Source organism: Dermochelys coriacea, chromosome 8, assembly GCF_009764565.3.
Source record: "Dermochelys coriacea isolate rDerCor1 chromosome 8, rDerCor1.pri.v4, whole genome shotgun sequence".
Lineage (NCBI taxonomy): Eukaryota > Metazoa > Chordata > Testudines > Dermochelyidae > Dermochelys > Dermochelys coriacea.
Window position 1 is genome coordinate 83120104 of NC_050075.1, and position 24935 is coordinate 83145038.

Consider the following 24935-nt stretch of genomic DNA (forward strand, 5'->3'; position numbering starts at 1 on the left):
GCATATTTTGTAACTGTCAGCCACTAGAGGGCAAACTGGACTAAGTCAAGGGAGGTGATGGAATCTCCATGCTTAGAGGTTTTTACGGCCCAGCTTGACAAAGTCTTGGCTGGGCTACTTTAGTTGGTGTTGGTCCTGCTTGTAGTAGGGGGTTGTCTAGATGACTATCTGAGGTCTCTTCCAACTCTAATCTTCTGTGACTCTATGATTTAACAAAAAGAAAATAAATCCTTGCCCAAGAACATGGATTGCTCAATTTTAATTATGATTTATTGTACAGGAAGTAGCCCTTCCCATACCTGCAGGGAACCATATACCAACAATGCCAACTCTTTCTGGAACAGTCAAAACCTTGACTACTCTTTCTATTGCTATCATTGCATTTGATATTACATCTCATCAAGGATCTAATCCAAATTCTGTTCTCAAGTACTCGAGTGCAAATCTGAAGTAATTGCTAATTTCAATAGAGTTACAGCAGTGTTTAACCAGTGCAAGCAAGGAGAAAAGTAGGTCCCTTGTGTGTCTGCCTCACCTCTTCTCATGGACTTTAAAGAGACTATTATGATCATCTAGGCTGACCTCCTGCACATCACAAACCACAGAACCTCACCCATCCACTCCTGCAATAGGCCCACAACCTCCGGCTGAGTTACTGAAGACCCAAACCTGGATGAAGAAAATGATTGAAAAAGTGCTTAGAGTAATTTATTTTTCCAATTAATCTAATAAAAGTTTTACAACCTACTGTTTCAATTTTTTTTAAATGTTAACATCATTTTGAAAAACAGATGATACCACAGAACAACTACAGTAATTTTCACTTCCTTGTAGGTGTCACTAGTCCATCCTAGTTATGAATTACCAATTTAACTCTAGTTATAAATCAATCCTCTATTCTTTATAATGGCTGCAGTGAGAAATATGAACTTATAGATGAATGTTAATTTTCACATATGTGCTTCTAGATATAAAATTTTGCTATGAAAACTACTTTGATGATATGATATAGCATAGACATGGGAACTAGAGGTATGGGGGATGCTGCAGCATATCCAGGCTGCTGACCCCATGCACCCAGAGTCCTGGCTCCTGGCCCCGCATTCCTGGGGTCCCAGCTGCCTCAGCTCTGAGGGGGCGGGGATGGATAGGAGTAAGGGGGCTGGCTTTCAGTACCCTCCACTATTAAAAAGGTTCCAGTGTCACTGCTATATAGTATAACAAACTTAAAGAATAAAAGTAAAGAACATATGGAATGCACAGCAACTAGCACTAGCAGCCAGCAACTCACATGAACTACTAGGAGGAGATAATATCTTTAGGCAACTTCTTAAATGGTTTATGAACATGATTCTTTTAGTGGAAAGGGCTGTCTCTGACTGGAAGGTTATGAGAAGAGTAAGAATGTGGAATTTTTAATAAAGGAAAACCACCTTGAAATCTGGAGAATCTATTCTCCCCTTGATGCATGCAAAAATACCATTAATCGTACATAGGCAGTAACAAGATATAGAACCGTTGAGCCAAATTCACCATGGGCATAAGCAAGTGCAACTCCACTGAAGTCAATGTAGTTGCATCTGCTTAGGGCAGCAACAAATTTGACATCTGATGTCAGAATTTTTAAAAGGTTAGTACATAAAATATCCAGCATCACAGGTAAACATCAGGTTAGGGCTCTTTCCTTGGCTTCTCAAAAGGGAAATTGTCAAGGTAGCTTTCTGCTAAACATATAAGCTGCCTCACTGCAGAAAGTAACAGGATGTCAACATCGCACAAAAGATCCAACTCGGAGTAGTAGGTTTTAATAGGTACAATCTGAGCAAGAGGGATTCCAAGTTTCTCTGCAGTTATCTGCATCTGTAGAAAAGGCACAAAATGGATTATCCTAAAGAGCTCCCCGACTATTTTTCAATCTTTCTATTCCTTGAGGAAGCTAAGCAAAAGCTTCAAGTATTTTCACAATACTGTATGGTGAGATTAAAAGTGGAAGATATTTTATTTCTTTAAACTTCCTTTTATTGAAGGCATAACTACTTTCACATCATACCCATCCTGCAACTGAAGTAGCATTTTGATGCAGTTACAGTTCAAGGCCATATTCACTTTATTTTATTCTTCTTTAGCAAATTCACTGATAGAAACTGAATGTGTAAACTGCCCTGGAGGCCAAAATCCTCTATTTAATCTCAGAGGTGATACCCAGAACACAGGGCTATTTTTCCTTCATAATGATCTAGGCCAGAGGTTCTCAAACTGTGGTCCGTGGACCACAAGTGGTCCGCAAGCTGCATTCAGGTGGTCCACGGATAGTTCCCTCTAAGGTACGCACCTGGGTGGTCACACACAAGAGAATGAAGGGCCACACACCTAATTAGTGGAGCTGTGCAGGGGGGAATAGGGGGCTCCACTTGGGGGGAATAAGGGGTAGATGGGAGGGGGAAGTGGGTGAGAAGAAGGGGTGGGTGGAATTTGGGCCGTGTAGGGCTGCGGTGGCCAGAGAAAGAGGTGACTTTCCCCAGCTCCAGGGCTGTGGCTGCCGGGGAGAGACGGCCCTCCTTCCCAGCCCTATCTCTGTGGCTGCTGTAGTGGGAAGAGAGAGAGAGACCCTGCTCCTTCCCAGACCCAGATCAGTGACTGCTGGGGCAGAGGAGACCCCTCTCCTTCCCGGCACCAGCTTGGGGGATGCCGCAGTGGCAGAGAGAGGGCACAGCCATCACATTAGAAAGGTAAGAGTACTGACATTAAAATATGAGTTGTGCGCTTTTATTTGTAGAACAAAAAAACCGTAAATTATTATTACAGTGGTTTTTTTATACTGCTTTTATCCAAAGTGCTTTACAATAGTTAGCTAATAGTACAAAAAACATTTGGAAAGATCACTAAATGGTCTGCTGAGACCCTCAGCAATTTTCAAGTGGTCCGCGAAAAAAAAGTTTGAGAACCACTGATCTAGAGAGAACCCCCTAAGGATTCATCTCTGGTATAATTCCACTAAAATCCATATTTGACCTCTCTAGATACAGGGAGATGCATTCTCTGGGCCAATCCAGCTCCTTTGTACTGGATTTTGGTCACAACTAGGCAGTTCCAATTCTGATGAGAATAGCTCTTCACTGGTATAAAACTGATACAAGTTAGCTCCTTTAGAACCACGCTTCTGCACACATCCTAACCCAGCGTCGTGTGAAATGTAGGAGTATGGGGAATATGTCGGAGGCAGGGAGGGACCAAGGCAGAGCTCTGCTTTGCTATGCTGAGCCTCTAAACCATGGTTCACACTAGGGCCAGCCCACAGAGTCAGGGAGCTGCACTCAGCTCCCTGACAGCCCTTACCCCTGTGATTAACAGATTTCAGATGCAGGGCAGAATTTAGCCCAGGGTCAGGACTCTACTCTAGGAACTGATTCAGTCCCTTTTATCATTCCTGCAGAACAAAGTGGTCAGAACGCAATCATATCTCCTAAGCTAAATATTCCCCAGGTGGGGGAGACTTCAAATGGCATAGAGTTGGCTATTCCTCTTGGCTGGGAGATGGTCATTTGGACCACATTTCTCAAAGGTATTTGGGCACCTAACTCCCATTAAAATTAATGGAAGTTAGGTGCCTAATACCTCTGAGAATTGCGGATGGCTAAATCAGCCCAGGCTAGCATCAGTATTGGGGAACTGCAAACCACCAGCAGCCTCTGATTCTCCACAACCTTCCACCTTGTGTTAGCATTTATGGCTGTGCAAAGTGAGTGCAGAGTAGGTATAAAATTCCACCAAAGCAAAATGGCCGAATTGTACAAGCACTTTGCACGGGGTAAATATCTAGGCAAGATGGAAGGTAGCAGGGAATCAAACCTTTATGGATTCTCTCCTGAGTCAGATTCTGTCACCATGGGACAGGGGCAAGGAGTCCAAGGAGACAATTTTATGTGCTGGTCTGTATGAGCCATGTCATGATTTAGAAAAGCCTAGGGCAGTGGTTCCCAAACTTGTTCCGCCGCTTGCACAGGGAAAGCCCCTGGCAGGCCAGGCCGGTTTGTTTACCTCCCGTGTCCGCAGCTTTGGCTGATTGCAGCTCCCAATAACCACGGTTCGCCGCTCCAGGCCAATGGAAGCTGCTGGAAGTGGCACGGGCTGAGGGACATACTGGCCGCCACTTCCAGTAGCTCCCATTGGCCGGAAGCAGCGAACCACAGCCACTGGGAGCTGCGATTGTCCGAACCTGTGGACACAGCAGGTAAACAAACTGGCCCAGCTCACCAGGGGCTTTCCCTGCACAAGCGGCAGAACAAGTCTGGGAACCACTGACCTAGGGACTCTACAAAATTCATCCAACAGTGTTTACTCCCCAAAAGACAATCTGATTAAAAAAAAAATCAGCAGAACAGAGCTCACTCCCACTTCCTTCCTCCCCTGAAGCTCTCTTTTTTTCAGTTTTACACCTATTCCCACCAAGGGAAATATGCAGCTGGCGAGTTATGGTCAGACTCCAGCTCCTTTATATGAAGTGGAGTTTCACAAAAGAATCCGGCTCTTAATTTTTAATGAGGTTTCTGGTATCTCCACCTTTTTCTGTTATGCAGTTTTATTCTTCAGAGGTGCAACTTGCAATTTTAACAAATCTTAAACCTTTTAGGGGTTTAACCAAAACCTGAGGTATTAAATTTAGTTACATTTTCAGCTTGTGCCTACAAGACCAGAATGAGAATATGTGTAGGAATATGAGGGGATGCAAGTATTGCAAACATAGAGTATCACAATACCTTGATTTGTTCAAGTCAATTGAGTTAATAGATAGCACCAGTCAACAATGCCATACTTTACCTGTTTCTCAACAGCTTTGCTTTTGTACACACACTGGACGTCTTCTTCAAGAGTAGGGCAAATTTCATCCACTTTAGGTAGTAAAACCTGTTGTGGGATCCCTGTACCCAAAAAAAGAGTAAGATTTTACACCTAATTTCCCATCAGTTCTTCATTGCAGTTGCTTCTGCTTACATAAGGTGAAAGTGTTTTGGTTTTGCACAACAGCATTAGAAAAAGATTAATTATTAACTTAATGTTAATTGAACAGTTATTGGGCTGCACCCCAATTGTCTTGTGGGAAGATGTTTTTTAAGCAAAATGATTATTATTCCCCCAGTACAGTTGACAGCACACTTAATGACTCACTCACTCATTGGGAAGATTGCCAGAGCTGAAATTCAGTGCAATGAATTCAATTACTCAAAACAAGGGATTCAGAAAACATGGCATACCTAGCTGAGTTCAATAGCACAACTGGGGCCTGCTTTCACTTCAGTAGGTTATGTCTCTGTCTATTCCCTGCTATGGAAGTGACTCCTATCATGTGGAGAGAAAATCAGGCCATAGGTATTGTGTCCAAACACAACCACAAGAGCTAATGATGTAAACTGGCATTTGCAAGCGTAAGACTCCCATTCTTCAGTTCTCTTTTCACTTTTTGTTGCATCCCATCTCCATGGCAGCTGCTAAATGAAACATTACCTCTACTCCTTTTTGAAAAGGTTTTATTGCCTTGAATTATATGTATTTTTAAAATAATTAAGGAAATCAAAGTGAATATTTCCTGATAAGATGTATTCCTAGAAGTCTTTTACTCCTGGGGGAATTCTGTGCCACTGCACGCATACATATTCATGTGTGACACATATTTTTAATTTTTTCTGTGTGCAGAAAATAGCTTCTGCTGAAAAGTTACTGCAGTTCCACCTTTTTCCCAACAGAGGGCACTGTGGATCTAGAACACAGCAGCCAATCCTGGCCAGCACCTGCGCTGATAGGGAAGAGAAAGAGCCTATCTTCTTCACAGTACCTGTTGGGCCAGGTCAGGAGATAGGAGCTATGGGGAGACAGACAGCGTGGGGCTGTTGGGGGTCCAACAGGGACTCATAATGGCTAGTGGGAGAGAACAGACTGGGGAAGGGGCTGAATGGGAGTGGAAGTGCAGGTCCAGAGGAGGGGAGGGAGGTGCAGGGCCACATGCGCACAGGGAGTGCAGAGCTACAGGGGGAGGGAGGGGGGAGCGGCTGGGTGGGGGCACAGAGACACATGGGGACAGGGGGAGGGGATACAGAGCCACATGGGTATGGGGGCACGGGTGTCTAAGTGGGCGTGGAGGGACACATGTGGACAGGGGGTGCAAGGACACATGGGGATGCAGGGACACATAGGGACAGGGGAAGATATGCCTGACTGAATGGAGGAGGCTAGTGGTCAGCCAGGGGTCTGCATGTGGGATGCTCCCTAACAATCCCTCCCTGCCCCTCACCAAAAAAACCTTTTCCATACTTTTCCCACCCATACCCAAAAACACTTAAAGTTCATACCCAGGCTCCTTCCCAACAATTACTTGCCTCTCTCTCAGCTCCTCTGTTACCCCTGATTCCCCCAAGCCTTTGTACTGCTTCTGAGGGGTGCAGAAAATATGGTTTTGTACTGTAGTTTAAATGAATTATTACTCAGAGTCAGTAAGTAAGCCTAGTAAGGAATCCATTTGTCAAAAAACATTTCCTGAATCTTTTTTGTTGTCTATATTGTTACAGACATACTTACTCACAGTTATTTTGAAATAAATTACCAAAATAATTGAAACTGGTGTGATTATATTGTATTATTTTGACAAATAAAATATGAAGAATTTTGCAGAATTTTAAAATATTGTGTGCAGAATTTTTAATTTTTTTGGTGCAGAATTCCCCCACACAGCTCAGTTTCTCTAGTGGTCTCTGTCAACAGGAGGACTCTGCTATACTGAGGAGCAGAAATGTAATTGGGCACACTGTAAAACCAAAGAGTAGAGAACAATGGAGGTGATCAGGAATTTCTCTAGTCTCCCACCAACACCAGAGCCCATTGCAGTGCGCATACTTCCATCAGTCTGGGAGCCTGTCCTGCCAGAGTGTATTAATCCCACTCAATCTTGGGTGACACTCAAGAGCAATATGTGGCAATTTCTTCTCCCACACCAAGGATAAGCATGACTCCTACTTCAAACCCCTCATGACCCAAGGTGCTCAGGCTTGAAAGGCAGATCATCTCCTTGGCATGCCCACTTCATTCAGTTCTATGATATTAGGAGACATAAAACATACCAAAATGGTTCACTATTCTTCCAAGCTGTTTCAGCTTCTCTTCCAGTTTCTCAGGGAGAATCTCAATTTTGCACCCATCAATAGCAAATGCAACACAATGAATCTGATCCTTCAGAGAAGGGGTCTTGATATAGCCTGGAGAATCTGGATGAAGGATGGCAGCTGGATTAAACTGCAAGAAATGTTTTAATAATAATAAGTAACACTTCCAAAGAACTGGAGATTCAAAGAGCTGTATAAACACTGATTCTCACAATACCCCACTGGAGCAGGGAGACACATATTATTATCTCATTTTACAGAGAGGAACACTGATATGGAGAGAGATTAAATGATTTACCCACACTCATAAAGGGAGTGATCAAATCAGGATTACCTGATTCTCAATTTCATACTCATTCTTCCAGATGGAGAGCCAGATTCAGATCTCTGTTATTAAAAACATGTATAAATCCAGAGTCACTCCTTTGAAGTCAACAGAGTTCCTCTAAATTTATATCCGTTGTGGAAAAGTAATAATGAAACCAAAAGACATCTCTAGAAATTAAAAAGGATTCTTGACATATTACTTGTGTATGTGTGTGTGTTTTTAATCACACTTTTTATTAAAGTTCCATCTATAAAGCATTAATAAATTATTAACAGATGTTTTAATAAATGGTTAATTGATTGTTGTAGAGTCCATCAAAAATTTACTCATAACTATGGCTTATAATGATCTGTAACATCTATTCATGTGCTTAAAGCCATCTATACATATGCTGCTCAGAACTGTAACATGCTTGTTCTTCATATATTACTTCTTTGTAAACCATGTATAGATGGAATTTTAATATAAAGTGGGACCAAATAAATCACAGAAAGATTGGTCTTGTGGTTAAAGCATAAAACTGGGACTCAGGATATGTGGCTTCCAATATATCTTTGACCAAGATAATTAATCACTGTTCCTCAGTTTCATATCTTTAAAATGAGATTAATAACACTTTATATCTCACTGGGTTGTTTTGAGGATAAATTAAGGTTTGTGAGGAACCGAGATACTATAATGATAAGAATCATATAACCACCTTAGCCCTCCATCTTTGCTCCAGTAACAAGCTCAGCCCATCTGGAATGGAGAATCAAAGTCTACATCTCTTGTATATTACAACAGTTAATATTTGGAATGGTCTGTAGGCAGCAGCTATCTAGTAATTGAGACAAATGACCATATGAGAAGGCGCTGTACTAAGCTAGAATATGGTGGAAGTTGCTCTTTTCTAGAACTTGTCAAAAATGTTTTAAAACTATGTTTTCAAAAAATGTCAGTGTTGTTTCTATTTCACCAAGCTAACCCATTCTTCATTTTTCATTTTTTTCAGGAAAAAAATAATTAAAAATGCTCATTTCTTGAAAAATGGATTTTCAGTAAAAAATAAATTAGAGAACCATTTCAATAATGGAATTGATGACATTTTTGCTAAAAAATCTTGGAAACAATTTAATGAAAAACAAAAAAAATTTGAAGACACAACAGAAATTTGAGGGAGATGTGGTGTTAAAGTCCATTTTTCTAATTAAAACCTTTTTGTTCAAAATATTTCAACCAGATCTACTCTTTATATACCTTGAGCCTGATTCTCCCTTGGCTTGTACCTGTACAAAATAGGTATCAAATGCTACCCAAGCAGAAGGGTAGACAGCAATCTAAATCAACTTTGCATAACTGTAAATGACTACACAAGGTGCAGGAGAGTGAAGAATCAGGCCTAAACACCTTTTCATAGGTTTCAGAGTAGCAGCCGTGTTAGTCTGTATTCGCAAAAAGAAAAGGAGTACTTGTGGCACCTTAGAGACTAACAAATTTATTAGAGCATAAGCTTTCGTGAGCTACAGCTCACTTCATCGGATGCATTTGGTGGAAAAAACAGAGGAGAGATTTATATACACACACACAGAGAACATGAAACAATGGATTTATCATACACACTGTAAGGAGAGTGATCACTTAAGATAAGCCATCACCAACAGCAGGGGGGGGAAGGAGGAAAACCTTTCATGGTGACAAGCAGGTAGGCTAATTCCAGCAGTTAACAAGAATATCAGAGGAACAGTGGGGGGTGGGGTGGGAGGGAGAAATACCATGGGGAAATAGTTTTACTTTGTGTAATGACTCATCCATTCCCAGTCTCTATTCAAGCCTAAGTTAATTGTATCCAGTTTGCAAATTAATTCCAATTCAGCAGTCCAACCTTCCACACAAACTTCCTCGTGGCTGGACTTTACAAAAACTAGACAAGCCATTTACAAAACACACTTTGATTCTCTACAAAAGAAAAAGGACACTAAGCTATCTAAACTACTATATGCCACAAGGGGCCACAACAATGGTTCCCGTAACCCACCCAGCAATATTGTTAATCTATCCAACTATACTCTTAGCCCAGCGGAAGAATCTGTCCTATCTCGGGGCCTCTCCTTTTGCCCCTCCACCCCCACGAACATGATACAGTTCTGTGGTGACCTAGAATCCTATTTTCGACGTCTCAGACTCAAGGAATATTTCCAACACACCTCTGACCAACATATTAACCCACAGAGACCTTCCTGCCAACACTACAAAAAGAAGGATTCTGGGTGGACTCCTCCTGAAGGTCGAAACAGCAGCCTGGATTTCTACATAGACTGCTTCCGCCGACGTGCACGAGCTGAAATTGTGGAAAAGCAGCATCGCTTACCCCATAACCTCACCCATGCAGAACACAGTGCCATCCACAGCCTCAGAAACAACTCTGACATCATAATCAAAAAGGCTGACAAAGGAGGTGCTGTCGTCATCATGAATAGGTCGGAGTATGAACAAGAGGCTACTAGGCAGCTCTCCAACACCACTTTCTACAAGCCATTACCCTCTGATCCCACTGAGAGTTACCAAAAGAAACTACAGCATTTGCTCAAGAAACTCCCTGAAAAAGCACAAGAACAAATCCGCACAGACACACCCCTGGAGCCACGACCTGGGGTATTCTATCTGCTACCCAAGATCCATAAACCTGGAAATCCTGGACGCCCCATCATCTCAGGCATTGGCACCCTGACAGCAGGATTGTCTGGCTATGTAGACTCCCTCCTCAGGCCCTTCGTTACCAGCACTCCCAGCTATCTTCGAGACACCACCGATTTCCTGAGGAAACTACAGTCCATTGGTGATCTTCCTAAAAACACCATCCTAGCCACTATGGATGTAGAAGCCCTCTACACCAACATTCCACACAAAGATGGACTACAAGCCGTCAGGAACAGTATCCCCGATACTCTCACGGCTAACCTGGTGGCAGAACTTTGTGACTTTGTCCTGACCCATAACTATTTCACATTTGGTGACAATGTATACCTTCAAATCAGCGGCACTGCGATGGGTACCCCCATGGCCCCACAGTATGCCAACATTTTTATGGCTGACTTAGAACAACGCTTCCTCAGCTCTCGTCCCCTAATGCCCCTACTCTACTTGCGCTACATTGATGACATCTTCATCATCTGGACCCATGGAAAAGAAGCTCTTGAGGAATTCCACCATGATTTCAACAATTTCCATCCCACCATCAACCTCAGCCTGGACCAGTCCACACAAGAGATCCACTTCCTGGACACTACGGTGCTAATAAGCGATGGTCACCTAAACACCACCCTATATCGGAAACCTACTGACCGCTATTCCTACCTACATGCCTCTAGCTTTCATCCAGATCATACCACTCGATCCATTGTCTACAGCCAAGCGCTACGATATAACCGCATTTGCTCCAACCCCTCAGACAGAGACAAACACCTACAAGATCTCTATCATGCATTCCTACAACTACAGTACCCACCTGCTGAAGTGAAGAAACAGATTGACAGAGCCAGAAGAGTACCCAGAAGTCACCTACTACAGGACAGGCCCAACAAAGAAAACAACAGAACGCCACTAGCCATCACCTTCAGCCCCCAACTAAAACCTCTCCAACACATCATCAAGGATCTACAACCTATCCTGAAGGACGAGCCATCGCTCTCTCAGATCTTGGGAGACAGACCAGTCCTTGCTTACAGACAGCCCCCCAATCTGAAGCAAATACTCACCAGCAACCACACACCACACAACAGAACCACTAACCCAGGAACCTATCCTTGCAACAAAGCCCGTTGCCAACTCTGTCCACATATCTATTCAGGGGATACCATCATAGGGCCTAATCACATCAGCCACACTATCAGAGGCTCGTTCACCTGCGCATCTACCAATGTGATATATGCCATCATGTGCCAGCAATGCCCCTCTGCCATGTACATTGGCCAAACTGGACAGTCTCTACGTAAAAGAATGAATGGACACAAATCAGACGTCAAGAATTATAACATTCAAAAACCAGTTGGAGAACACTTCAATCTCTCTGGTCACTCGATCACAGACCTAAGAGTGGCTATACTTCAACAAAAAAGCTTCAAAAACAGACTCCAACGAGAGACTGCTGAATTGGAATTAATTTGCAAACTGGATACAATTAACTTAGGCTTGAATAGAGACTGGGAATGGATGAGTCATTACACAAAGTAAAACTATTTCCCCATGGTATTTCTCCCTCCCACCCCACCCCCCACTGTTCCTCTGATATTCTTGTTAACTGCTGGAATTAGCCTACCTGCTTGTCACCATGAAAGGTTTTCCTCCTTCCCCCCCCTGCTGTTGGTGATGGCTTATCTTAAGTGATCACTCTCCTTACAGTGTGTATGATAAACCCATTGTTTCATGTTCTCTGTGTGTGTGTATATAAATCTCTCCTCTGTTTTTTCCACCAAATGCATCCGATGAAGTGAGCTGTAGCTCACGAAAGCTTATGCTCTAATAAATTTGTTAGTCTCTAAGGCGCCACAAGTACTCCTTTTCTTTTCACCTTTTCATAGTTTATTCATTTTCAAATACACCTTGCCTGTGATCACCATTCATAAGCTTTTACTGTACAGTACCACAAATGCAAGAATCTACTGAGCACAGTGGATATTTTGTTGCACAGTAATTAAATGTAAAATATTATATTTGTACATGTAAAAAAACATTTAAGGATATCACTCGGTTTAATAAAGAACTGCACAAAATTTGTAGAAATCATACCTGGTACCTATCAGGAACATGGCCTTTTATTATGTTGGACGCTTCATCAATTTCCAGACCTGCTCCTGAGTTTTCTTCTATTCCCATTGTGTCACAGAGGATAATAGGCAGAGGCTTGCCATCTCTTCCATCTTTAACTGGGTAAGTCCTGTACTATTTGGGCAAAAAAAAGTAAAATAGTATAGAAAGACATAGCTGAAAAATGAATATTTAGGGCCAGATTATTATTTCTTAACCATATTGAGTAATGCCTTTCTCATCAAAAGTAGACGCATAGAATTCAGTGAGGGCAATCATAGACTATCTTTGGGTTTTCCATTTACTGGGGGAAAAGGTTGATTTTTAACTGAGACTGTGATTTAGCTTGGATGTTATTTAATTAGAAGGAAATATTTACCTGTGTTGTCATGCTAGCGTTATCGGATCCTGCTATGGCTTGGCTTGAAACATAACCTCAGAAAACTGAATTCACAGAGTTGAAAAAACTGAACTTCCCAGCTCCAACTGGACCAAGAACCAAAATCTGAATCTGTGGCACTGAATTTAAATAAGGTTTGTAAGATCTGATTTCCTCCATTATTTTCCCTCTTTCCCTATGTAACCCTTCTGCCCGTCAGAGTTGGCAGCAACAAGGGCCGGGTTTAGTATCTAGGGGTTCCATTCCAATAACACAATGCAAAACCGGCTCGAGCCCCCACCCAATGACCTGGGACAAATATATACCACCCCTGCTGGCCGCCTCCAAGAGGCAATACTTCCCCTCTCGCAAGCACATAGTCTGAGTGTAGCAGAAAGCCTTTTAATAACAGAGAGAAACAATGTGGCATTATGTTGGGGAAACACCACCAACAGGATTCATAACACAACTCATGAGCAAAAAAATCCCACCCTAAGCAAATTGGGGTGAGTCGTTTCCATTTGGTTCTTGAGTCGAGCAACCCAAAATCACCCAAAGTCCCAAAAGTCCAACGACCCAAAAGTCTCTGTCCCTGGTCAGGGCAGCCCCAGAGTTCGAAAGTTTATCTGCAAAGTTTTATCTCCCAACCTGGGTGGAGGTGGGGGGAGGGAAGGGGTTAAGGGGCCCCTTACATGTTCCAAAGCTGATTGCCCCACCTCTCCATGGGGCTCCGCTCTGCCAGCCACCCCCATTCGCTGCTCCAGGCATCCGACAAACGGCTCTACTCCACCAGCCACTCTGCTCGCCATCCCACAAACGGCTCTGCTCCACCAGCCGCTCTGCTCACTGTCCCACAAACTGCTCCGCCATATATCTTCAGGCTCCCCCACTACACAACACTCAGTGATTTCAGCTCTTAGTAAGTTCAGCTCTTTTGTGATTTCAGCTTGTAGTAAGGGAGCCCCAGGACTGGTACATTAGCCCAAAGTGAATTCATCTCTGTGAATTCAATTCAGCCTGTATCTAGACTCCTAATAGAATCAAAATTAGCTCTGATATTCCACAGTGGAGAGAGGAGGAAGTGCAGTTAGCATGTAAGGACCCTCACCAGGGGGGCACAAACCACCAAGTATTAATACCTATCCCCAGCCTCTCTCCCACACTGGGCTTTGGAACCCATGACCCTTGCCTAGCAAGTGCTGCTTAGTTGATGGTGAGTCCCTCCATCATAAGAAAAGGCTGAGTATAGTTCCAGTGTCCTTGATTCACATAATCAGGATAGGTTTCAGAGAAGCAGCCGTGTTAGTCTGTATTTGCAAAAAGAAAAGGAGTCCTTGTGGCACCTTAGAGACTAACAAATTTATTAGAGCATAAGCTTTCGTGAGCTACAGCTCACTTCATCGGATGCATTTGGTGGAAAAAACAGAGGGGAGATTGATATACACACACAGAGAACATGAAACAATGGGTTTATCATACACACTGTAAGGAGAGTGATCACTTAAGATAAGCCATCACCAGCAGCAGGGGGGGGAAAGGAGGAAAACCTTTCATGGTGACAAGCAAGGTAGGCTATTTCCAGCAGTTAACAAGAATATCTGAGGAACAGTGGGGGGTGGGGGGGGTGGGGGGGAGAAATACCATGGGGAAATAGTTTTACTTTGTGTAATGACTCATCCATTCCCAGTCTCTATTCAAGCCTAAGTTAATTGTATCCAGTTTGCAAATTAATTCCAATTCAGCAGTCTCTCATTGGAGTCTGTTTTTGAAGCTTTTTTGTTGAAGGATAGCCACTCTTAGGTCTGTAATCGAGTGACCGGAGAGATTGAAGTGTTCTCCAACTGTTTGAATGTTATAATTCTTGACGTCTGATTTGTGTCCATTCATTCTTTTACATAGAGACTGTCCAGTTTGACCAATGTACATGGCAGAGGGGCATTGCTGGCACATGATGGCAGATATCACATTGGTAGATGCGCAGGTGAACGAGCCTCTGATAGTGTGGCTGATGTGATTAGGCCCTATGATGGTATCCCCTGAATAGATATGTGGACAGAGTTGGCAACGGGCTTTGTTGCAAGGATAGGTTCCTGGGTTAGTGGTTCTGTTGTGTGGTGTATGGTTGCTGGTGAGTATTTGCTTCAGATTGGGGGGCTGTCTGTAAGCAAGGACTGGCCTGTCTCCCAAGATCTGTGAGAGTGATGGGTTGTCCTTCAGGATAGGTTGTAGATCCTTGATGATGTGTTGGAGAGGTTTTAGTTGGGGGCTGAAGGTGATGGCTAGTGGCGTTCTGTTATTTTCTTTGTTGGGCGTGTCCTGGAGTAGGTGACTTCTGGGTACTCTTCTGGCTCTGTCAATCTGTTTCTTCACTTCAGCAGGTGGGTATTGTAGTTGTAGGAATGCATGATAGAGATCTTGTAGGTGTTTGTCTCTGTCTGAGGGGTTGGAGCAAATGCGATTATATCGTAGAGCTTGGCTGTAGACAATGGATCGTGTGGTATGATCTGGATGAAAGCTAGAGGCATGTAGGTAGGAATAGTGGTCAGTAGGTTTCCGATATAGGGTGGTGTTTAGGTGACCATCGCTTATTAGCACCGTAGTGTCCTGGAAGTGAATCTCTTGTGTGGATTGGTCCAGGCTGAGGTTGATGGTGGGATGGAAATTGTTGAAATCCTGGTGGAATTCCTCAAGGGCTTCTTTTCCATGGGTCCAGATGATGAAGATGTCATCAATGTAGCACAAGTAGAGTAGGGGCATTAGGAGACGAGAGCTGAGGAAGCGTTGTTCTAAGTCAGCCATAAAAATGTTGGCATACTGTGGGGCCATGCGGGTACCCATCGCAGTGCCGCTGATTTGAAGGTATACATTGTCCCCAAATGTGAAATAGTTATGTGTGAGGACAAAGTCACAAAGTTCAGCCACCAGGTTAGCCGTGACATTATCGGGGATACTGTTCCTGACGGCTTGTAGCCCATCTTTGTGTGGAATGTTGGTGTAGAGGGCTTCTACATCCATAGTGGCTAGGATGGTGTTTTTAGGAAGATCACCAATGGACTGTAGTTTCCTCAGGAAGTCAGTGGTGTCTCGAAGATAGCTGGGAGTGCTGGTAACGTAGGGCCTGAGGAGGGAGTCTACATAGCCAGACAATCCTGCTGTCAGGGTGCCAATGCCTGAGATGATGGGGCGTCCAGGATTTCCAGGTTTATGGATCTTGGGTAGCAGATAGAATACCCCAGGTCAGGGTTCTAGGGGTGTGTCTGTGCGGATTTGTTCTTGTGCTTTTTCAGGGACTTTCTTGAGCAAATGCTGTAGTTTCTTTTGGTAACTCTCAGTGGGATCAGAGGGTAATGGCTTGTAGAAAGTGGTGTTGGAGAGCTGCCTAGTAGTCTCCTGTTCATACTCCGACCTATTCATGATGACGACAGCACCTCCTTTGTCCTTTGTCCTTTGATTATGATGTCAGAGTTGTTTCTGAGGCTGTGGATGGCATTGTGTTCTGCATGGCTGAGGTTATGGGGCAAGCGATGCTGCTTTTCCACAATTTCAGCTCGTGCACGTCGGCGGAAGCACACTATGAAGAAGTCCAGGCTGCTGTTTCAACCTTCAGGAGGAGTCCACCCAGAATCCTTCTTTTTGTAGTGTTGGTAGGAAGGTCTCTGTGGGTTAATATGTTGGTCAGAGGTGTGTTGGAAATATTCCTTGAGTCGGAGACGTCGAAAATAGGATTTTAGGTCACCACAGAACTGTATCATGTTCGAATACTCACCAGCAACCACACACCACACAACAGAACCACCATCCAGGAACCTATCCTTGCAACAAAGCCCGTTGCCAACTCTGTCCACATATCTATTCAGGGGACACCATCATAGGGCCTAATCATATCAGCCACACTATCAGAGGCTCGTTCACCTGCGCATCTACCAATGTGATATATGCCATCATGTGCCAGCAATGCCCCTCTGCCATGTACATTGGTCAAACTGGACAGTCTCTATGTAAAAGAATGAATGGACACAAATCAGACATCAAGAATTATAACATTCAAAAACCAGTTGGAGAACATTTCAATCTCTCTGGTCACTCAATTACAAACCTAAGAGTGGCTATCCTTCAACAAAAAAGCTTCAAAAACAGACTCCAACGAGAGACTGCTGAATTGGAATTAATTTGCAAACTGGATACAATTAACTTAGGCTTGAATAGAGACTGGGAATGGATGAGTCATTACACAAAGTAAAACTATTTCCCCATGTTATTTCTCCCCCCCACCCCACCCCCCACTGTTCCTCAGATATTCTTGTTAACTGCTGGAAATAGCCTACCTTGCTTGTCACCATGAAAGGTTTTCCTCCTTTCCCCCTGCTGCTGGTGATGGCTTATCTTAATTGATCACTCTCCTTACAGTGTGTATGATAAACCCATTGTTTCATGTTCTCTGTGTGTGTATATCAATCTCCCCTCTGTTTTTTCCACCAAATGCATCCGATGAAGTGAGCTGTAGCTCACGAAAGCTTATGCTCTAATAAATTTGTTCGTCTCTAAGGTGCCACAAGTACTCCTTTTCTTTTTTCATAATCAGGATAATAACAGTTTATTCCTGCTCCAACAACAGAGAAACTGGGGCTCCTACAGCAGCCAAAGTGACCATCTAGGCAGGGTGGGTGTGCCTATGCAAATGAGATCAGCCCCTGAAGTTCTTTTCCACAACCCACCATAACTCGCCACCAGATGTCAGGGTAGAGCTCATCCTGACTCTGCTTACATCCTCTCCCCAGCCGAGAATTTGTCGTCCCGACAAATCACACTCCCTATTATACCAATTCACTGGTTCCCTCCAAAGGGCCTCAGAAAGCCCACTTCAGCTTTCACAAGCCTGTGTGCTAAGAGTATTGGCTCCTCACTAGTCACCCCAGGTGCCTCATAAGTTAACCATTTTACTGGTCTTATTACCCTGTCTCGTCTATTGAGAATTTCTGTTGCAGGAGTAGGCAGGACATCTTGAGCGATGGATGGAGAGGTTTCCTTTGAGGATCCCTCAGCTACTGGCATAGGTCCCTGCATCTCCGGTTCTGACTGTGGAAGGTCCAACGTGACTAGGGCCCCCTCCCCCTGGATGTCTTCACTGTCCAATAACCTGTGTGCATCACCACAGGGGGGTCCCATCGGCAGCACAGGGGTTCCAGTAATGGGCCTAAATACCTCTGCCATGGGGTTTAGGGCGGAGGAGGAGGAGCTCTCTCTTGGTTCAGCTGATCAAGACTGAAATCTTGTCTCCATTCCAGGATACACCATGGTTGTGTCTTCCTCCTCAGACTCACTCTCGGATGTGCTGAATAGGGGTAGGTTAGCTGCAGGGGGCCTGCTGTCCGTGTTGAATGGTGGCTTTGGTCTAGCACTTCTGTTCTGCCCAGCTGCCCTGTCATGGCCCATCTCATAAGGGGTGCTTACCAATTCCCCCACAGGGAGCAAAAGGTTTCTATGCACCATCTTTATTTGCCCTGGACCGTCTTCAGGTTTGATCTTGTAGACCAGCAGATCTCCCAGCTTTTCCATCACCAGGTAAGGTATTGCCTTCCATCTGTCAGCTTTCTTGTGTTTGCCAGCAATACCCAAATTTTGCAGTAGGACTCTGTCCCCCAGCTGGAGCTCCTGCAAACGTACTCTAGCATCATATCGATGTTTGTTGCGGTCTGCATTCTTCTGAGCCACAGCGGTAGCTAAGTGATAAGCATCCCGCAGCTTTTCTCTTAGTCGGGATACATATTGCTGATGAGTTTCATAGCTATCTCCATCCTCTGATATACCAAAGCACAAGTCTATGGGTAATCTTGGTTCTTGCCCAAACATCAAGAGATATGGGGTGACTCCCGTAGCATCGTTCTTTGTGGCATTGTAGGCATGCACCAGAAATGAGACATGCTGGCTCCAGGTTGCCTTCTGCTCTGGTTGCAAAGTTCCCAACATATCCAATAGGGCTCGGTTGAACCTCTCTGGCTGAGGATCACCTTGGGGGTGATAAGGCGTTGTCCTAGACTTTTTAATTCCTGCTATCTTCAGCACCTCCTTCAGAAGATGACTCTCAAAATCCCGCCCCTGATCAGAGTGTATCTGAGCCGGGAATCCATAGACTGAGAAATATTTGTCCCACAATATTAGATCGCTGGTGGTGGCCCTCTGATCACGTGTGGGATATGCCTGCGCATACCGCGTAAAATGGTAAGTCACTACTAGAATGTTTCCAACATTCCTCTTGTCTACCTCTACAGACAAGAAATCAATGCATACCAGTTCCAAAGGTTTGTTGCTGGTGATGTTCTTGAGATATGCAGCCCTCGTGGACAGAGTTTTCCTTTGAACACATCGAGCTCAAGTCTCATATTTCCTGCGAACATCTTCAGCCATTCGGGGCCAATAGAACCTACTACGAATAAGTTCCAGGGTCCTCTCCATCTCTAAATGTCCAAAGTCATCATGCAGGGCCCTCAAGGCCAGGGCTCTGTACTCTTTTGGTAGTACTAGTTGTGCTCGTTGCTTCTGTAAAGGGTCAGTGGTCATTCGGTGTAGCACTCCCTGAATCAGTTTTAGTTTGGTCCATTCTCTCAATAGTAGTTTACCCTCCAGATTAGGTGGGACAACCACAGCTGGGCTTCGCCCCTCCCTTTTGGCAAGTAGTGTATCACAAATGCCAATATCTTGCCGCTGGGCTTCTTGCCAGTCAGCCGCATTGAGCATGGGCAAGGGAGATTGGTCTAATGCAATATAGTTCACTGAAGCAGAAGGCATGCATTCAGGGGGCAGGCCCAAAGCTTCTGCAACACATCCCTGAAGGCTCTCACGGGCCTCTGGCTCTCAGTGACTCACACTGCAAATAGCTGTCACTCCATCCATGGGTATCACAGCAACTTATGGTGCCTGCGGATGCCTGGACAATGCATCTGCATCTACATTGCTTCTCCCTGATTGGTATTGAATGCTGAACACATAGCTAGCCAAGGCAGCCACCCATCTCTGTCCTGTAGCATCCAGCTTAGCACTTGTTGACACATAAGTCAGTGGATTGTTGTCTGTCCACACCTGGAACTGAGCATCATACAAGTAGTCTCGAAATTTCTCAGTGATGGCCCATTTCAAGGCCAAGAATTCCAGCTTGTGGATGGGATAGCGAGTTTCACTATCAGACAATCCTCGGCTGGCAAAGGCTACAGGTTTACGTTTGCCTTTCACTTCCTGGTACAGGACTGCTCCCAGACCCTCCAAACTGGCATCAGTATGCAGGATAAATGGTTTGCTTGGGTCAGCAAAAACTAGGACTGGAGCATGAGTTAGGCAAGTAATGATTTCTCGAAAAGCCCTTTCACATCTCTCATCCCACCATGGCCCAAATGGTTCGAAGGGGGCCATAGTGTCTCTGCACAGGAGGCTCTGGGGACCTCCCCTTATTCTTGGTCTTAGATTTGTTCTTGCTGGACCTGTGTCCCCTGGTAAAATCATTCAGAGACTTTACAATCATAGCAGGTTACGCAGGTGGTGTCGGAGAGAAGGCTTTGGATTCTTTGACCATGGGATGGTGTTCTAAGAAGGAGGAGTGCTAGGCAGAGACGGGCTCCACCTAACGAAGAGAGGGAAGAGCATCTTCGCAAGCAGGCTGGCTAACCTAGTGAAGAGGGCTTTAACTAGATTCACCGGGGGAAGGAGACCAAAGCCCTGGGGTAAGTGGGGAAGTGGGATACCAGGAGGAAGCACGAACAGGAGCGTGCGAGAGGGCAGGGCTCCTGCCTCATACTGAGAAAGAGGGACAATCAGCGAGTTATCTCAAGTGCCTATACACAAATGCAAGAAGCCTGGGAAACAAGCAGGTAGAACTGGAAGTCCTGGCACAGTCAAGGAATTATAATGTGATTCAAATAACAGAGACTTGGTGGGATAACTCACATGACTGGAGTACTGTCATGGATGGATATAAACTCTTCAGGAAGGACAGGCAGGGCAGAAAAGGTGGGGGAGTTGCATTGTATGTAAGGGAGCAGTATGACTGCTCAGAGCTCAAGTATGAAACTGCAGAAAAACCTGAGAGTCTCTGGATTAAGTTTAGAAGTGTGAGCAACAAGGGTGATGTCGTGGTGGGAGTCTGCTATAGACCACTAGACCAGGGGGATGAGGTGGACGAGGCTTTCTTCGGCAACTCGCAGAAGTTACTAGATCGCAGGCCCTGGTTCTCATGGGAGACTTCAATCACCCTGATATCTGCTGGGAGAGCAATATAGTGGTGCACAGACAATCCAGGAAGTTTTTGGAAAATGTAGGGGACAATTTCCTGGTGCAAGTGCTGGAGGAACCAACTAGGGCCAGAGCTCTTCTTGACCTGCTGCTCACAAACCGGGAAGAATTAGTAGGGGAAGCAAAAGTGGATGCGAACCTGGGAGGCAGTGACCATGAGATGGTCGAGTTCAGGATCCTGACCCAGGGAAGAAGGGAGAGCAGCAGAATACGGACCCTGGACTTCAGAAAAGCAGACTTTGACTCCCTCAGGGAACTGATGGGCAGGATCCCCTGGGAGAATAACATGAGGGGGAAAGGAGTCCAGGAGAGTTGGCTGTATTTTAAAGAATCCTTATTGAGGTTACAGGGACAAACAATCCTGATGTGTAGAAAGAATAGTAAATATGGCAGGCGACCAGCTTGGCTTAACAGTGAAATCCTTGCTGATCTTAAACACAAAAAAGAAGCTTACAAGAAGAGGAAGATTGGACAAATGACCAGGGAAGAGTATAAAAATATTGCTCAGGCATGCAGGAGTGAAATCAGGAAAGCCAAATCACACCTGGAGTTGCAGCTAGCAAGAGATGTTAAGAGTAACAAGAAGGGTTTCTTCAGGTATGTTAGCAACAAGAAGAAAGTCAAGGAAAGTGTGGGCCCCTTACTGACTGAGGGAGGCAACCTAGTGACAGAGGATGTGGAAAAAGCTAATGTACTCAATGTTTTTTTTCAGAGTAGCAGCCGTGTCAGTCTGTATTCGCAAAAAGAAAAGGAGTACTTGTGGCACCTTAGAGACTAACAAATGTTTTTTTTGCCTCTGTTTTCACAAACAAGGTCAGCTCCCAGACTGCTGCACTGGGCAGCACAGAATGGGGAGGAGGTGACCAGCCCTTTGTGGAGAAAGAAGTGGTTTGGGACTATTTAGAAAAGCTGGACGAGTACAAGTCCATGGGGCCAGATGCGCTGCATCCGAGAGTGCTAAAGGAGTTGGTGGATGTGATTGCAGAGCCATTGGCCATTATCTTTGAAAACTCATGGCAATCAGGAGAAGTCCCATACGACTGGAAAAAGGCTAATGTAGTGCCCATCTTTAAAAAAGGGAAGGAGGAGGATCCTGGAAACTACAGGCCAGTCAGCCTCACCTCAGTCCCTGGAAAAATCATGGAGCAGATCCTCAAGGAATCAATTCTGAAGCACTTAGAGAAGAGGAAAGTGATCAGGCACAGTCAGCATGGATTCACCAAGGGCAAGTCATGCCTCACTAATCTAATTGCCTTCTATGACCAGATAACTGGCTCTGTGGATGAGGGGAAAGTAGTGGACATGTTGTTCCTTGACTTTAGCAAAGCTTTTGACATGGTCTCCCACAGTATTCTTGCCAGCAAGTTAAAGAAGTATGGGCTGGATGAATGGACTATAAGGTGGATAGAAAGTTGGTTAGATTGTCGGGCTCAAAGGATAGTGATAAATGGCTCCATGTCTAGGTGGCAGCTGGTATCAAGTGGAGTGCTCCAAGGGTCGGTCCTCAGGCCGGTTTTGTTCAATATCTTCATAAATGATCTGGAGGATGGTGTGGATTGCACCCTCAGTAAATTTGCGGATGACACTGAACTGGGAGGAATGGTAGATACACTGGAGGGTAGGGATAGGATACAGAGGGCCCTAGACAAATTAGAGGATTGGGCCAAAAGAAATCTGATGAGGTTCAACAAGGACAAGTGCAGAGTCCTGCACTTAGGACGGAAGAATCCCAAGCACCACTACAGACTAGGGACCGAATGGCTCGGCAGCAGTTCTGCAGAAAAGGACCTAGGGGTTACAGTGGACGAGAAGCTGGGTATGAGTCAACAGTGTGCCCTTGTTGCCAAGAAGGCCAATGGCATTTTGGGATGTATAAGTAGGGGCATTGCCAGCAGATCGAGGGATGTGATCGTTCCCCTCTATTCAACATTGGTGAGGCCTCATCTGGAGTACTGTGTCCAGTTTTGGGCCCCACACTACAAGAAGGATGTGGAAAAATTGGAAAGAGATCAGTGGAGGGCAACAAAAATGATTAGGGGGCTGGAGCACATGACTTATGAGGAGAGGCTGAGGGAACTGGGATTGTTTAGTCTGCGGAAGAGAAGAATGAGGGGGATTTGATAGCTGCTTTCAACTACCTGAAAGGGGTTTCCAAAGAGGATGGATCTAGACTGTTCTCAGTGGTAGCAGATGACAGAACAAGGAGCAATGGTCTCAAGTTGCAGTGGGGGAGGTTTAGGTTGGATATTAGGAAAAACTTTTTCACTAGGAGGGTGGTGAAACACTGGAATGCATTCCCTAGGGAGGTGGTGGAATCTCCTTCCTTAGAAGTTTTTAAGGTCAGGCTTGACAAAGCCCTGGCTGGGATGATTTAGTTGGGGATTGGTCCTGCTTTGATAAGGGGGTTGGACTAGATGACCTCCTGAGGTCCCTTCCAACTCTGATATTCTATGATTCTATGATCCATAAATCTCCAAGGTAGTCTCATAGACACACCAGGTAGAATCAAGACATGCACCCCTTCACATGTCAATGGAGAGTTTGAGAGCATCCTGGTAATGTGGCCAAAGAGCAGGCAGTGGTGCTTTTGAATATAGGTGAGCAACTGAAGAACAGACAGATCTCTTTGAGAGTATGACCTTCACACAAAGTCAAACCACTTTATGCTCAGGATTTGGTGCTGACATCACATGTGGAATGGATATTTGACTATGGTGTCCTCTATTTTGAGTGCCCAATTTAAAACTCCTGATTTTCAGAAAGTGCTGAGTATCCACAGTTCTTGTTGAAGCCAATGGAAGATTCAGGTTTACAGCACATACACAAAGCTGCCCTAAGGTGTCTCAATCTTTGTACCCTAAATCAGTGGTCATATTTAAAAATGTTGAAAACATATTCAACCAATCCTGCCTAAAACAGTTGCTTTGAATGTCACAGGGGAATTAAATCTCTGTTGCAATGTGCTTGCTCTGTCACAGGAACTGCAGCAAAGTTAAATTAATTCAAACAGGTTTAGAAGTAACTAAAAGCTATTAGGTGGGTAGGGTTAATCAGTTTTCACAACATATGTATACAGAGCATACAAGCTGTCATGCATTACACATGTATTCAGGTAACCAACTTCAGGTACCATAAACCACCAAATGCAGCTTAGGTCTTGTAAACTGTGCACTGTGAAAACATAGCAAATAAGCAGAATCTGGCAGAACTGACACATCTGAACCAACATCTAGCATGCAGTCATTGGAGTGTGACTGTTTTCTAGGTGTGCAACTGTCAACATAGCAAAGGAGTTTCTGAATAGGATGAGGTGAACACCAATTCTCTACACTCATAGTTATAACATCAGGCACTGTGACTTCGTATTCCTGATTTCTGAAGTGAGGACAGTAGCATGTTTTATAGAAATGTCTTTTTACACTGTTGACACATGGCATCTTTAACAGCTAACTATGTACAGGCATCTTTGACATGCTAACTATGTACAGCCTATATGCTTAGTGGAAGCACAACATTCTTTCATGGAAGGTGTTTTAACTAACCTGACATCTGTTGGAAAAATAAGACAGCAAAGAACAAAATGTCCAACAAGTTCTCTGAATGTGCTGGGGACAATGTTTGTTTCAGAAAATAAAGGAAGTAACCAAGTGGCAACCATTTTAGGCTTCATTCTGAATAACAAGGAGGAATTGGCTGCGAATCTGAAGGTAGAAGACCATTTGGAAGTGATCATGAAATGATAGATTTCATGTTTCTAAGGACAAGGAGTGGAAGCAGCAGCATAAAAAAAATTGACTTCAAAAAAGCAGACTTTAATGAACTCAGAGAAGTGGTAGGTAAGGTCCCATGGGAAGAAAATGTAAGGGAAAAAGAAGTTCAGTAGAAATGGCAGTTTCTCAAAAAGACAAAATTAAATGCACAGCCCCAGACTATCCAGATGTGAAGGAAAGCTAGGAAGAATAGTAAGGGGCCAATATGCCTCCATCAGGAGCTTTTTCATGACCTGAAAATC

The 24935-nt window shown here is 44.4% G+C and overlaps 1 protein-coding gene across 1 annotated transcript in view; it reads right to left on the reverse strand.

Moving 5' to 3' along the window:
• IFI44L (interferon induced protein 44 like) overlaps nucleotides 1-24935 on the reverse strand; it is a 66880-nt gene that overhangs the window by 32747 nt on the left and 9198 nt on the right. The gene's annotated exons all lie outside the window — the stretch shown is intronic.